This window comes from Euphorbia lathyris, chromosome 7 (genome assembly GCF_963576675.1).
Source record: "Euphorbia lathyris chromosome 7, ddEupLath1.1, whole genome shotgun sequence".
Classification (NCBI taxonomy): domain Eukaryota; kingdom Viridiplantae; phylum Streptophyta; class Magnoliopsida; order Malpighiales; family Euphorbiaceae; genus Euphorbia; species Euphorbia lathyris.
In genome coordinates, this window is record NC_088916.1 from 83,234,227 (window position 1) to 83,247,410 (window position 13,184).

The window sequence follows — 13,184 nt, forward strand, 5'->3', positions numbered from 1 at the left end:
TAATACAATTAATTAGTATTTTTGCCCATTAAGATCTTATATTTGTTTTTCATCAATGATTCCATGACTATTAAATTTCATTGCCCGTGTAATATATGCAAACTAAAATTAATTGAATATCCACAATATTTCGAAATATTGTGGATATTCAATTTAGTAGTCATGGAATCATTGATGAAAAACAAATATTTAAGCTTTTGCTTGTCCTCAAGCAAATTAAATCCGAAAACAAAGCTAGAAGACCAAGCACTCAAATAAATCAACAATGAGACATGATTCATTTCAAGTAACAATGTAGAAGATCATAATTTTGAGCCGTTTGAAACATGATAAACACCTTGAGTAACTAAACGATTTTTGAATTTATACTTTTGGCCATTAGTGAGACATTTTTCAAATAGTTGATACTTAATGAACTCGTTAAATACCTCACATAGGATTCACTCTTTATGCTCAAGTGTTCCAGGTAACTCTCAATTTTCCAACACAAGTGATAACTATCGTGGGCTTGCACGGTCATCCAACCTCTACCACTATGCCTCCTTACTAGGATTTGATCAAAAGGACTTAATTGGATTGTAATGAAGGGTTAAGGTTTGGTGTGATTATGATGGAAATGAGGTTTAAGAATCTTATTGAGTTTCTAAAATGTTATTTCTTTTCTTTTCTTCCCCTTTTTTCTTAAAGTTTTTGAATAAGCTTTTTTTTTGGAATGGGAGAATTGTATTCCTAGGGGGGTAATGTGTGTGAGCCAAAGAATGTATATATGTTTTTGCTTTAATTCTCTCTTTTTAGACAAATATTTATCTATTAGAAACTCATAGATTCTGGGATTTTTTGATAGAAAGTGATGGAATAGGGTTATATTGTGGTGGCAAAAGAAGGGCAAGGCTCAAAATGGGGAACAAGGGAAAATGATTTCGGGTAGGCTATTGGTTTATATGGTGGCGAAATGAAAGAATGCCTTAATCATATCAAATTCCTAGTTCGGTGCGTGGTTTCGGTTAGTATTTAATGCAAGCCCTATAGTTAAAAACAAGCGTGGATCCCACATCAAAGAAAAATAATCGAGCTATTTAATGTGCTCGTGGCTCAAAGTATCTCTCCATGGGTGCGTTTGTGTGGTACAAGTTCAAGTGTTTCAACTATGGGTAAATGTCTAAAAATGAGTATTTATTCAAAAATAGTTATTCAAATTTTTATTCATGACCCAACGATTCAATTTTAGAATTTTAGAATTGTCAAATAGGTTTATCCTATCACAAGTTAATGCTATTAAAGAGTCTTTTGGTCTTTAAAAAATTTATATTTACAAATCTATAAAACACAGCTCTCAAATTGAATTGTAAGAGTGTAAAATAGGCTTAAGTTCAATTTAGTTCATAACTGTTAAATTATTAAACAAAATTGAAATGTCCATATGGTTTATGGTTCCAATTTATAAGGCTTTGTAAGAGATCAAAAGGTTGCAAAATTTAGTATAGGGAGACTCATGGTTGAAAAAAAGCGAAACATGATTATGTATTTTGAATTCTACATGTTAAACTACATCCCTCTGTACTTTCCCAGGCTATCCGATAGGTCCCTAAACTTTGTAGATTTCTTATTAGCCTTCTGAAGTTTTTTACAATGACTTATTTAACCCATAAATTAGCTTAAAGTGACTATTGTCCACCTGGAGTGGTTATAATTATCAATTAGCTTTATAAACTTGCTTAAAATGATATACATTTTAACTTATCCAAACCTCATGCTTCTGCCACCCGAACTTAAGAAGCAAATGAGCATTTCAAACATATTGAGACAACTCCGAAATTCAGGAGGCTAATCGGATAATCGAAACAAATACAAAGAGCCCCTTAGCAGTAAAAAAATCTCTATTTGTGACTACTAAGGATGTTCCCCTTATCACCAAAAAAATCCTCAAGTACGACTACAAAAAACCAAGTAAGTTTACACGTAATAACACAGACTTCTTTTAAAGAATGTTTGGTTTAAATTTCCAGAGAATGAGAATCCAAATAAATGACTAGTTCTTAATTTTGTGTGGTTCAATATAAAATCAGAATGTTATTCCCTTTGAAGTGGTTTAGTTCTTTAATGATTGGAAGAGAATTAATACAATATTTGTTAAAAATAATTTATCAAATAATAATAATAACTTCAATTAAAAATAATATCTTGGTTTTATTACGCATATCCAAATTCCAAAGCCTTTTGGAACATTTGCTCATATCACAGTAGTATTTTGCGGCATCTTTCAATGCATATTTGTATCCATAACTTGTACATTTCTGTCTCACATGCTAGCAAACCAATCAAAGCTTGTGGCATATACATTTTATTTTAGAAAAATATTGATATGCTGACAGTTTATGCATGCTAAACCGAGTTTGAATTTTGGCATAAATGAATTGTTACGGGAGGGCTTAATATATTGAAAAAAAATCATTAATCAAAGACTTAGTATATCCATTTAAAAAATAGAGACTTAATGTATTTAAAAATAATTAATCAACCGTTTAATTTATAATGACTTAATGAATAAAAAATAAATTGATCACGACTCAAACATGCAATTTAACCACAGAACTTCGCGGATAACTATAACATGACTTCATTGATTAACTTTTACACATTATATAGATGCAAAAAAACAGTTCATAGATATGCATGCTTGTGAAATGATGGACTTCTTGAAGAGGATGTTTTAAAGAGCATATTTTAAAGAATTTTAATTCTTCAACTGTTTAGTTTTGATGTAATTTATGCATTGTCTGGTGATTAAAAGAAAGTTAATGTTTACACTTGAGAGAGAAAGCTAAAAAAATAAAAAATACTATTTCATAGTAAATGTGATACTAAAAAATTTTAATTCTTGAAAAAATTCATTTTGAGGTTGTTAATAAATTTTTTAAATCAACCCTTACACAATATAATGCAATAAAAGCTAATAATATTAATCAGAAAAATAAAATATGATTAACTACTAATAGGATTCACTTGCAAACACAAATTGAACATCTCATATTTTGACATGTCATTTTTATAGAGATAGTAAAATTACACGTGATTTACGAAAACATTACAAAAATCCAATATAATATTATTAATGGGTTAAAATTTGTTAAATAGATTTAGAATCAAATTTTTGGAAGATGGTGTTAATTTACTTCCTAATACAAAAATAACATTGAAATTTTAAAATTGTCTTTATATATTTTAAAATTTCTATCACTAAAAGAGTTTATAATAAATGGAGATGCTTTAGTTGTAGTATACCAATTCTGTTTCGAGAACTGTGGTATACATTTATGTCATTTTTAATATTAGGTACAATAATTATCTATTATTTATCTAATCAAAAGAACAGGGTTACCAACAAAACTCATATATCACAGTTATGGAAACAGATCGTACCAGTTCTGTTTCCATAGCTATGGTATAAACATAACTGTATACAAGTTATTTTGGTATCCCTTAGGACTTCAAAACAAGGTTATATAAAAACTTAACAAAGAATGGAGAAAAGGAATATACTAAATAGGCAAAAATGAAACATAGAGAAGTAAGTGCAGATACAATTTCAGTTAATTTAACTAATGCAGTTAGGCTGGCATATTAGAAAGGCCTTACTATATTGTCTTTATCTAAGAGACAAAGGCAACATGGCTTTCATGTGCTTCGCTTAATAATTCAAGGTTCATTTTCTACGTTTGAATTTTCTCTTTTCCTTCCATTACCAATCAAAATCTCCATATAATAATTCCTGCTTTTCAAACACAGCCTTTTGCATTTGCATATAATAACTATGAAAAGTAAACTCTCACAATTTTTATGGAATGAAGGTTCCGTCTATGATGCTTGGTTTAGTTGTGCTTCTAATCAGGTTTCCGTCCATGATTCATAAAACACTCAGTTTACTCGTGTTAAGCTTCTTAGGCCTACTGATACTCTTGCACTTGGCCATTAGTTACATCTCAAGGTCAGATCAATTTCTCTTCATCCTTCTTCTCACTTCCTGCATATCTTCCCTCTCTCACTTTCTGATTTTCTCTCTCTCTTCTTGACTGTAGAAGTTATCAAGGTTTTAAGAGCCAAGAAACACGTGAAAGTAAAGAGGCAACAACCAGATTCATCAGAGGAACATATAGCTTCAGATTCTGAGAATGGAAGCAAACCTGCCAGTATGTACTCAAATAAAGATAAAGATCACCAGGTATGTATATATGTGTTTCTCACTCTCTCTATCTCAGAATATTTTTCCAGATTCTTGTATATGTCCTGAAACCTCACCTGTTCTTTGAACAAGTTCCTCTATGTTTTAATATTTCATACATAATCAACAAAAGGACATTGGAAACAGCTATTAGTTAAACTTATTATAATTATTCATTTGGAGTTAAAAACTGAACACTGCTTTCAATCGTCTTGTTTTAAGACGATATTATAGAGCGATTGATTTGGTTGAACAAAACTGACCGTTGTGATAATGCTAATCGCACGAAACAAAACATGAAAGGCAACAACCAAGGGCCCAAGCTAACAACTCCATTGTAATGAGGTCCAAGTCTTAGCGGCCGCCATATACAGAGTATCTCTGAGTCTGGGATCTGACTACTGCATCTGATTGTAATATCTTAAATAGTCAATGAAGCATACAGTTGACCTCTATCTTTGGAAAGATTGCTCATGAGTTCTTGGACACCATCCTTGCCTAACGTATCCTTCAAGTAGATAGAAGCAGCAGCTACTTACTTCCTTAGGTGTAACTTTGCCATCATAATCCCTGCCAACAATGAACATAAATTAATATAAGTTTGCAAATCTAGTTGCATGAAGAAAGGGGGTACAAGGGTGTATTAACCCCTGAACTTATAGTCAAACAAAACCCGATGACATAACATGTAAAAATTTGCACATAATAGGCATGGCCGCTTTGCATCAGTGACCTTTCAATAACAAGATCTGCCAGAAGTTGACTAAAATAATCAAATTCAGTCATAGTTTATATGCATTACTTATCAACCGAGCTCCAAGATTGTAAACCAGAACCTGATAATTTCAACATTTAGTGCCACTGGAAATAGCTGTTCATGAATCATGACACCAAGAGCAATACACGGAAGCATACATATATGCACATGCTAAAAATTATCAATTTCAAACTGACTCAGCAAATGACAAGGTTACGTTTGAAAGAGAGAATTTTGTAGGTCACAACTTGATGCAAAAGGTTTCAAATTTCTTAGTTAACTAAATAAAGTTTATATTGACATAATGAAATCGTCACCTGTTTGGCTCACACTAATGCAACAAGATAAAAACAAAAAGTCTAACATAGACCAAAACAATCTTGAAAACTCATCACAGTTTATTCTATTAAATTAAGAGAACAGTTAATGAGGATATCATGATTCCAAGAACAAGAATAAAAACAGTAATAACCTTGATTATCTCTTCCTGCATGTCAAGGTATCCCAATTTCCTCCTTTCAAAAATAGAATCTTCTGGTGGTAAAGATGTAACACCACCAGTATCTACAGACAGTACTTTTGGCTTTGCAATTTGAGGGTGAGTCTATATTTAATGTCAACCGTAGAGGTATCCGACACTGATTATATTCAACAAGCTTGTACTTTGCCAAGTATTCAACAAGTTCAATGCAAGAAACTTTAAAAAGCAAAATGTGTTCAAAAGGAATCCATAGGAACAATTTCAAAGCTCATATTAGTATCAGCTTCAGTATTAAGTGCACTCCCATTACATGATCATCTAGGATGATAGCATACCTTATTACGAGAGGCATAAATTTTAACTCTCTTTGCCCTGTTAGCAAACTTCAATGTATTATGAGTTTCCTCCATACTACTAGATGCAGAAATAACTGCAGATATAAGCCGTATAACAAATTAAGAGAAGGAATCCATATATTAATGTCACTGCAAGACATTTGGTCCATCCTCTAGTTAGAAACCAGACGAAAGCAAAAAACAATAAGAAAATAGATACATGAGCAATTCCCATTGGATTTTATAGAAAACATAATCTATACGATAGTATAGCATCAACACATTCTGCGCATTTCATGTGTTATACATAATTTGGTTATAAAATTCAGAGTATATGCATGGTCAACTAATGAAATCAATAAATTTGAAGAATTTTAAATTAATATTTTCTTTTAACTCCTTGAAGTTGTTAACTCTGCTTATTAGCCCAGCCTTAGGGAGGAAAGCCTGCAATCCTTGCTAAATCCAACTCCCAAAATCTGCTTTTGACACTCTATGCAAAAACATGAACACAATCAAATCAATCACACAAACCTCAGTCCTTGTAAGGAGTCTCCTAGTATTCCACTTTATACATAACACCATGTAAAAAGCCAAAAACGATTTCAGCACTCATTTTCAATTTTGAAAAACTAAGTCCAATCTGACTGCTGAAACCTAAAACACTATTCCACCTCTTCCATGTACTTACAAACTTAGGAAGAGAAAACAATAAGAAAACCCTAAAATTAAAGCAGCTAAGACAAATAATGAGCACGAATTAAGAGGGGAAACCTCATTTTTCAACTAATAAACACCAAACAAAGATTAAATCGAATCTAATCAAAATAAAAGTTTAAATGTATCTAGAATCAATAAGCAAAATAGCTGAAGAATAAGAAAGAAAAAGAAGAGACGTTTAAAGTTTTTACAAATTGGATACTGTGATTAGGTTCTCGAGACTCCATGTGGATATGTTTTTGCTTGGACTTAACATTCTGTGACTTCCTTCTCTTAACCTGTAATCAATAGAACAGATTCACAGAAAACACAAACATACATGGAGAACGATTACAAAAATGGAAGAAAGAAAGAAACCTTAGCAGTGAGACCGAACTGAGGCAGGAGGTGAGCGGCCAAGAGAGGAGAATGACGTTCATAGAGAGCGGCCAAGAGAGGAAATTGACCTTCATGGAGAGTGGGGAAGACAGGAGAAAACATCAGTCATTATGTTTGACGGAAGAAGAACAGCAGCCATGGGGTTAGGGTAATGACCCTTAATTTGGGGGGAACGAAAAGAAAAGAGGGAGAGAACCAAAAGTTTGGGAGGGAAATGAAAATTCATGGGGGGGAAATTTAGGGCATTAAAAGCAAAAGAAATTAATAAGTGATTAACTTGTTATTACTATAATTAATAAGTATTTAATTTTTTTATTAGAATTTATAAGGGGTTTTAATTTAGATATTAAAATAGAAAATAAAGGGGTTTTACTTTAGAATGAATTAATAAGGGGTTTTTTTGGTAAAAGTAAATCAAAAAAGGTTTTTGCTTATTATTAAATAATAATAGAATTTGTGCTTATTAAAAGTATTTTTTATAAGTGAATTTTAGACCCTTATTAAATTTTTATTACTAATACTCCTTTTTCTTGTAGTGTGAGAATCCAAATAAATGACTATTTCTTAATTTTGTGTGGTTCAATATAAAATTAGAATGTTATTCCCTTTGAAGTGGTTTAGTTCTTTAATGATTGGAAGAGAATTAATACAATATTCGTTAAAAATAATTTATCAAATAATAATAATAACTTCAATTAAAAATAATATCTTGGTTTTATTACGCATATCCAAATTCCAAAGCCTTTTGGAACATTTGCTGATATCACAGTAGTATTTTGCGGCATCTTTCAATGCATATTTTGTATCCATAACTTGTACATTTCTGTCTCACATGCTAGCAAACCAATCAAAGCTTGTGGCATATACATTTTATTTTAGAAAAATATTGATATGCTCACAGTTTATGCATGCTAAACCGAGTTTGAATTTTTGCCATAAATGAATTGTTACGGGAGGGCTTAATATATTGAAAAAAAATCATTAATCAAAGACTTAGTATATCCATTTAAAAAATAGAGACTTAATGTATTTAAAAATAATTAATCAACAGTTTAATTTATAACGACTTAATGAATAAAAAATAAATTTATCACGACTCAAACATGCAATTTAACCACAGAACTTCGCGGATAACTATAACATGACTTCATTGATTAACTTTTACACATTATATAGATGTAAAAAAACAGTTCATAGATATGCATGCTTGTGAAATGATGGACTTCTTGAAGAGGATGTTTTAAAGAACATATTTTAAAGAATTTTAATTCTTCAACTTTTTAGTTTTGATGTAATTTATGCATTGTCTGGTGATTAAAAGAAAGTTAATGTTTACACTTGAGAGAGAAAGCTAAAAAAATAAAAAAATATTATTTCATAGTAAATGTGATACTAAAAAATTTTAATTCTTGAAAAAATTCATTTTGAGGTTGTTAATAAATTTTTTAAATCAACCCTTACACAATATAATGCAATAAAAGCTAATAATATTAATCAGAAAAATAAAATATGATTAACTATTAATAGGATTCACTCGCAAACACAAATTGAACATCTCATATTTTGACATGTCATTTTTATAGAGATAGTAAAATTACACGTGATTTACGAAAACATTACAAAAATCCAATATAATATTATTAATGGGTTAAAATTTGTTAAATAGATTTAGAATCAAATTTTTGGAAGATGGTGTTAATTTACTTCCTAATACAAAAATAACATTGAAATTTTAAAATTGTCCTTATATATTTTTAAATTTCTATCACTAAAAGAGTTTATACATGAAAGAAAACAAGATGCTAAATATAATATCTATCACTAAAAGATTTTGAATTGGGTTAACTGAATTTAATTTTTTTGCAACCAAAATGAAGCTACCCACTCAAGCTTATCTATGGGTATGATTGTTAGAAAACATGGAAGCCAAATCCAGTGCAAGTGAAAATATTGGTTATCTATGGGTTTGATTGTTAGAAAACATGGAAGCCAAATCCAGTCCAAGTGAAAATATTCGTTTGGGTTCAAGGGATCAAATCTCCTCTGACCCAAGTTGCTAAATATAAAACTCAAATTCTGTATACTTGCAATTCATGGTTTTATATCAGATCCTCTAAGATTTTCAGTGTTTGTATATATATCCCTCTAATTGGATATCTTAATGCAATACACTTATCCAGTATGATTTTATCAACAATAGGAGCTATGATGCTCATTCTTCTTCATGCTCTAACTGTGCAAGTTTCTAATGCAAATCCTTCTCTTCAATTGCCTCAAGTTTGCCGTCACTCTTTCAATCAAGTTCCTGGCGGACCAGATCCAATTCATAACCCACCCAAACTCATTACAGCTCAACATCAACCGTCAACCCGAGTTTATGGTCATTCTTTTAGACAAGTTCCTGGCGGACCAGACCCAATTCATCACCGACCCCAACTCATTACAGCTGATCATCAACAGTCAACCCGAGTTTATGGTCATTCTTTTAGAGAAGTTCCTGGCGGACCAGACCCAATTCATCACCCAACCCAACTCATTACCGATGATCATCAACAGTCATCCCGAGTTTATGGTCATTCTTTTAGACTATCTCCTGGTGGACCAGACCCAATTCATCACCCATCCCAACTCATTACTGCTGATCATGAACAGTCAAGCCGAGTTTATGGTCATTCTTTTAGACTATCTCCTGGTGGACCTGACCCAATTCATCACAGCCGTCATTCTCTCAGAAGAACCCCTGGCAGACCAAACCCAATTCATAACCCCGGACCTGGAGAACCACCCCAGCTCCCGACAAACAGTCATTCTTTGAGAGAAACTCCTGGGCCACAAAACCCAATTCATAACCCTAGACCTGGATCACCACCTGAACATATCTCGACTGAACATCAATATTAATAAGATGTTATCTTGTTTAATTATGGGAAGTTCTATCATGAAAATTATCAATATAGATCCAATAATAGTTTTAGTAAAATATATATGTCTCTTCATGTTATGATCCATTTGCTTTATTATGATTAATATTATGTGTCACCGTTAGTACAATGTTTAAGCCTTCATCCCTATGACATAGACAAAGAAGAAAGTGTGTTAATTCAGATGAATATATATGCCATAATGAAAAATTCCATGAGCTCAGTGTGAACCTGTCCTTTTATAAAATCCTTACAAAGTTACTATTATTTAATTGTCTAATGAAGAATATGTACTAGCTCTAGAACAGGTTTCATAAATGTTTTTTTTTTACAACTTTTTCTTATATTGAAATGGATTTATAGTGAAAATAAAAATGAAGTCAAAATTGTCCAAAACCTTTCATTTCAGTTTTTTGTTTACAATAGGTTTGGCTTAAGAATGGCAATTCACAAGATGTGCTGAGACAATCTATGCTAATTAGTAATTTGCTAAGATGAAACACCTTTTTATATGGAACTTAAACTTTACTTTTCGTTTGTATAAATTGAACATTCCATAGGTGATGATGCTAGCCTACACGGGATTGTTTCTGAGTTTATACAAAATAATAGTAGAGCAAGTGGAAGCAGAGATTTCATCTGCTGCTGCAAGAATTCTCTACGGATGTAAACCAGATGGGTCGGGGAATGCATTTCCCATCCCCTGATCTCCATCACCGTCCCCACAGGGACCCCATATCCAGTTTAGAGATGTTTTAAAAAAGTTATTCACATTTCTCATTCCCTATTCACCGTGGGGAATCACCGTTTTAAAAAATCAGTAAAAGCAAAACGTTTAAGAAACAGTAGCTAATAATACCAAATATTAACAAGCATTCTCAAAATTTTCAAATAAAAATAAAACTAAAAATTGAAAACAATCAATCACCTAATTAAAATGTACTTAAAATCATCCAAAAAATCAATTATCACGTGGAATAATGGGGATCCCCATTGGGGATTAACGGGACGCGAACAGAGATACCTTTCTTTCATTTTGGAATTCTTTCATTTATGGTGATTATAGTTTGATTGAACAATTTAGAATTTAGTTTTGCTCTGTTCTCCTCTTTTTGTTTCTTTATTCCTTTGTATACTATTCCTTTGCGGGATGTCCGGCCTTTCCCTAAACCATCACCCCATTTTTACTAAAAAAAATTGTAAATAAACAAATCTATAATATTTCATTTTTTAGGAAAAATGGTGTTACTTACTGAATTTATTTAAGAAGTTACATATACAAACAAAAATAATCATATTAATTTTATGTATTTTAAATAATGGTGTAGATTCCATATATACATTGGGGGTAGGTGAAGATTACTAGATCCGAGCTTCTTTGAACAAGCGTCTCTTGGAATTACTCCCCGCTTGAAGATGACAAATTTGAACGGTTAGAAAACACAGATCGACAACAAATGAAATCAAAATTCGAGAAGAAGTATGACATAAAATGAAGAAAACAAAGTGCAAATGAAGAAGAAGAAAAGAAGTTATCAATAAAACGTGTATTCTGAATAGATAAAGAATGGGTAGATTGAGAACGTGGGTAATTATTTGGGAACGGTTTATCACCATGGTCATGCAAAGCTAAGGAGAAAAGTTGTGAAGAAGAAGAGTTACAATATTTTAAGAAAATGGCACATCGGGCCATAGATATCTTCAAGAGATGATACATCAGTACTATTAACTACAAATTTAGTATATAGTATAGATTCCTGTTATATTTAAGCAAATGATATGTGGCAAGTCTGACTAGTCTTTTCACTTTTTTGAGCTTATATTGTGAATTGGTTACTAAGCTTTGAAATAGGTCAATAAAATTAGGCCTAATACATCACCAGCTCCATGAACTTATCCATAATAGTAGATTGACTCTCTGAACTTGTAAGTGTCTCACCAGTTCCCTAAACTTGCTTATTTCGTATCACCAGCTCCTTAAACTTGTCCATAAAAATTTATTAGCTCCCTGAACTTTGCAAATGTCTCACCAGCTCCCTAAACTTGCTTATTCTGTACCAAATAAATACCAAAACTTATTAAACCTAAATTCTAAAAATACATCTTCATCTAGTTGTGAGGTAATTTTTTTCTTCCCCTACCTTTCAAAATATTGAGGAACCAGAGTTAGTAGGGTTAAGGAGCAAAAATACCATTAATATTTTGGGTCAGGAGTAACTTTACCCACAACGTGTAAAATGGTGCAATTTTACCCCTAACGTTAGTAGCCAAGAGCAAATTTATAAATTGGTGAAATTTTTGAATTGTTTTGTCCAATTTGTACAAAAGATAGTATATTTTTTTTCACATCCCAACATATGTTTGTGATTTGTTACCGATAAAATGATGCACGTATGAAGTGTAGATGACAAGATTCATGACCGAGAAGACAATTTGATGAATTAGTATTATGGTTTTTGTATTCAGTTGTTACTGAATAAGCAAGTTTAGAGAGCTGGTAAGACATTTGCAAAGTTCAGGGAGCTAAAAAACAATTATGGACGAGTTCAGAGAGCCAGTCTACTATTATTAGTCTCACATTAAAAAAAATCATGTGGAAGATACATTGATTATGATTATAAATTAAAAAAAATAAAATTAATTGGAGTTCGACCCATCTATCCTTCCTTGTACACCCCCTCTAACAAACAACGTATATAAAGAGCCACTTTTTATCCCTATATCACCTCGTATATCGCCTCTGTTAAACATAGTGGTAGTTATTTAGGAAACCACAATTACCTAATAGTATAATACAATGACAAAACTCGATAACTATTTAAATTATTATCTTATTATTTGCCCATCCTAGGTCTTTAATGCTCAGGAATTCTATAGTTATATTTCCGGGTAAGCTCATTGTTGGATCGACCAAATTAGGGTCCATAATTTTCCAGTTGTGCATTTTGTAATTTAAGATGGAATTCGTCTGGTTCTTTTTAATTGCTTAATTTTCTTTGATCATTGGGATAATTCAAATTTTCTAATGTAAATTGGACTTAATTCCTCTCTTTCTAAGAAAAATTGTTTTGCATGGATGTTTATAAATCCATAATCAGATAATTTCAAGAGAATTTTGTTTTACTTGGTATATAAGTGAGTCACACAAATTAGTTTTGACAAGTTAAATTTGTTGTTGTCAAAACCTAACCGCCTTGATCTGAACCACTTATGGATGGTAATATTGTGTTTTGGGTTTAATGAACAGTTCTTTTCAGTTTGCAACTAACAGGGGCTTAGACCATCTCCAACACATTTCATCAAATTTACTGCATCAAACCATGTTTTCATCATATTCTCTATCTGTTTTGATGTTGCTACAATGTTTTTACTC

The 13,184-nt window shown here is 31.7% G+C and overlaps 1 long non-coding RNA gene across 2 annotated transcripts; it reads right to left on the minus strand.

Annotated features, from left to right (window-relative positions):
• Positions 1-4,403: 4,403 nt before the first annotated feature.
• Positions 4,404-7,018, minus strand: LOC136201402 (uncharacterized). Of its 2 annotated transcripts, XR_010673814.1 has the most exons (4): positions 6,870-7,018; positions 6,704-6,790; positions 5,793-5,887; positions 4,404-4,789 (listed from the first exon to the last, which is right to left on the minus strand). It is a non-coding gene; the product is annotated as an uncharacterized lncRNA (long non-coding RNA). The 2 variants fall into 2 exon arrangements; XR_010673815.1 differs by lacking the exons at positions 4,404-4,789; positions 5,793-5,887 and adding an exon at positions 6,197-6,285.
• Positions 7,019-13,184: the final 6,166 nt, after the last annotated feature.